Source organism: Sorex fumeus, unplaced genomic scaffold (genome assembly GCF_029834395.1).
Source record: "Sorex fumeus unplaced genomic scaffold, SorFum_2.1 ptg000095l, whole genome shotgun sequence".
Classification (NCBI taxonomy): domain Eukaryota; kingdom Metazoa; phylum Chordata; class Mammalia; order Eulipotyphla; family Soricidae; genus Sorex; species Sorex fumeus.
The window spans coordinates 20,233,250-20,236,492 of record NW_026606152.1 but is presented as its reverse complement, the minus strand read 5'-3'; the positions used below and the strand labels follow the sequence as shown (position 1 = coordinate 20,236,492).

General features: G+C 39.3%; 1 pseudogene; it reads right to left on the bottom strand.

Annotated features, from left to right (window-relative positions):
- Positions 1 to 1,231: 1,231 nt before the first annotated feature.
- On the bottom strand, positions 1,232 to 1,330 carry LOC130040951 (uncharacterized; annotated as a pseudogene).
- Between the last annotated feature and the right edge of the window lie 1,913 nt (positions 1,331 to 3,243).

The following is a 3,243-nucleotide window of genomic DNA, read 5'->3' as shown; positions in this document are numbered from 1 at the left end:
TATTGAATCCATCTGGGCCAGGGATTCTGTTTGGGGGGGATACTTTTGACCATCATTTCAATTTCCTTGGTAGTGATAGGTTCAAGTATTCCAAATCTTCTTGGTTCAACGTTGGGAGGCAATTGGAATCCAAAAATTTATTAATTTATTCAAGATTCTCTCATTTCCTGCTGCAAAGTTTCTCAATATAATCTCTGATGATCCTATGGATTTCTGTAGTTTCTATTAGGATATGCCCATTTGCATTTCTGATTTGATTTATTAGAATTATTTCTCTTTGTTAATTTGAGAGGCTTCTCGTGGTTTATTGATCTTATTTATTTTCTCAAAGAACCAGCTTTTGCTCTTATTGGTCTTTTGGATTGTATTTTGGGATTCTAGCTCATTGACGTCTGGTACAAGTTTTATTATTTCCTTCCTCCAGCCTAGTTTGGACTACTTTTGTTGGTCATTTTCCAAAATCTTGAGCTCTAATTAATTCATGTAGATCCTCTCTTTCTTCCTGATGAATTCTGGCAGAGCTATACTCTTTCCTATTAACACTGCTTTTGCTGTGTCCCACAAGTTCTGGTAGCTCGTGTACTCATTCTCATTTGTTTCTGGAAACTTTTTATTTCCTCTTTGATTTCTTCTCTAAGCCAACAGTTGTTCATTACTTCCCTTAAAGAAAATATTTCCTTGCTGAGCTTTAGTCCTTTTGATCTATTGAGAAGTGACAAAGTAGTGTTGAAATCTCCAACTAGTATTGTGTTGCTATCAATGTTTTTCTTTAAGTCAATTAGAAGTTGTTTTTAAGTATTTTGCTGGTCTGTCATGAGGAGAATCTACATTGAGGAGGGTGAGTTTTTTCTGATGTACAGATCCCATGATCATGAAGAAATGACCTTCACTGTCTCTTATAACCTATAGCCTGAAGTCCATGTGGTTTGATACTAGTATGGCCACTCCAGGTTTGTGGAGGTGTTCTTTTCTTTCTTGAAGAATTGTTTTCCAGCCTTTGAATTTGAGCCCGTGGTTGCTTTGATTGTTCAGAAGTGTTTCTTCAGGCAGCAGAATGTTGGGTTCAGTTTTATAATTCATCTTCCCATTCTGTGCCTCTGAATTGGCACATTTAGTCCATTGACATTGAGAGAGATTGTTGTGATGGGGATTTGTGCTATCTTTATGTAGAATTTTTGTACTTGTGCGGATTGTCTTAGCTTAAAGTAGCCCTGTTAATTCTTCTTGCAACAACAATATGGAACACTTTACAAGTTTGCATGTCATCTCTGTGCAAGGACAATGCTAATCTATGTATCATTTCAATTTTAATATATATGTCATCAAATATAGTATGAGTTAATTTTTCCATATTTTTCTCTACTTATTAATTTGAGGGTTGTCCTTACTCACTCCTATGGCAGACAGTGATTCATAAGCAAGGTATGTATTTCAAAGCAGCTTGAATAGATAGATTTAGAACTTTAATGTCCCAGAAAGAAAAATATGGTTTTTACCATATTATCTTTTTCCATACCCAAGGCATCAGTTTTACAAAATAATTCTTTTGGAAGATAGTATATGAGTCTTGTTTAATGCCCTTCCCTGAAACCTTCATTAAGATCATTAAACTAGAGCCTTTTGCTGTTCTCACCTCAGTCCCGTGTACATCTCCAGGAAAAGGTGGATGGTGTTGTCTGCAATTTGACCACCTTGAATGTAAGTCGGATTTTTCTCCTGAATGAAGAGGTGAGGAGCATATTGATGATTTCATTCCACCTTATTACAAGTTCAACTTGAAAGGAAGGTGAGACTCATGAGGCTCCTGTAAAGGACAGAAAAAAGGGTCTCAGTGAAGTTTAATGGCCAACACATATTAGCAACACAGATGACTCAAAGTAGCCTGTGTGCATCTTTGTGTATAGTGAGTTTCATATCTACTGATAGTGATTCTCAGTCATGACACACAGGCAAAACAGACCTGTAATTAAAAATCTAGTTCTCTGAGCAGAGTGGGGTCTCTGAGGTGATTGAACAAGTGTATAGTAATTTATTACTAAGCACATAAGTAGTTTGAATGATGTGTACTTTTCGATCTAAAATTAATTCCAAATATGTCTAAAATTACAGTGTCCTGACCCCGCACCTGGCTTTCCTCACCTGGGCACTTTGGAAGGGTCGGGGTTAGTTTCCCTCACCTCCTGATTAGAGCCCCGGTAGCTGATGAACTCTGCTACCAGCTATAGGTACGCTTAAGACCACTCTCCCCAAGCTTGAAGGAGCCTCATGCATGAAGGAATTGGAAGCAGAACCTGTGTATACACACAAAAAATAAAAGGCCGGTGGTCTGGCCGTTTCCCCACTCCACGAAGGTCAATGGCGATGGTCAGGAGATGGAAGGAAATGGGGGCCAGGCTGGTTGTTCCTAGCAGCAGGTTATTACATGGAAGAGATGTATGACATGGAGGCCTCAGGAATCCTCAAGCACGTGCGCGCACTGTAAGCCCGGAAGTTCCCCTTATATAGATCATAGAACCTCTAAAAGGCACATTACAGTGAATTCATAAAAGAAGTTACAGAAAGAACATTGAGGCAGCAATCCATATGTTGTTTCTTTACATCCACATTGTTTCCTTACATCAGCAGTCCAATAATACTGGCCTCTAGAAAGAAGATACAAAGCCAAACTGAAACCTTTCACAAGCACTTTCACAAGCTGTAAGCACCTTGATTTGCATCCCAAAGAACAGCCTGTCTAGAGCTGGGAATCTATATCCCAAAGATCAGTCCTGACTAGCACCTGAGATCTGCAGATCTAAGACCAGCTAGGTTTCTGAGAGAAAAGGCAAACTGTCTCAATATACTGAAATCATTTACTGAAGGCAGTTTGAAGGGGAGAAACAGTCTCATCCAAGCTAGTCAGGACACACAGGAAAACAGCTTCTAGGAGGTCTTTCTCCTCTCCTTGTCCAACCAACATATAAGCATATATAATATTAATCATTTTGTATGAACACCTTAAGAAATGCATTGAGCTTATAGAATTGCTCTTCTAGGGCCATTTCAATCTCAGACTGCAGTGCTCAGGCCAGATATCTTTCCTATTCCTAGCAGCAGGGCCCCTAATGTCGTCGTTACTTTTGGATCATGACATCATTTGCCTATGATCCATCTCTTAACTTATAGTTAAGAATCGTGGCACCTTGGCTTGGCCCATCGCGATGCCAGGGTAGCACATAACTTACTGGCTTGCCCTTGTTCCAT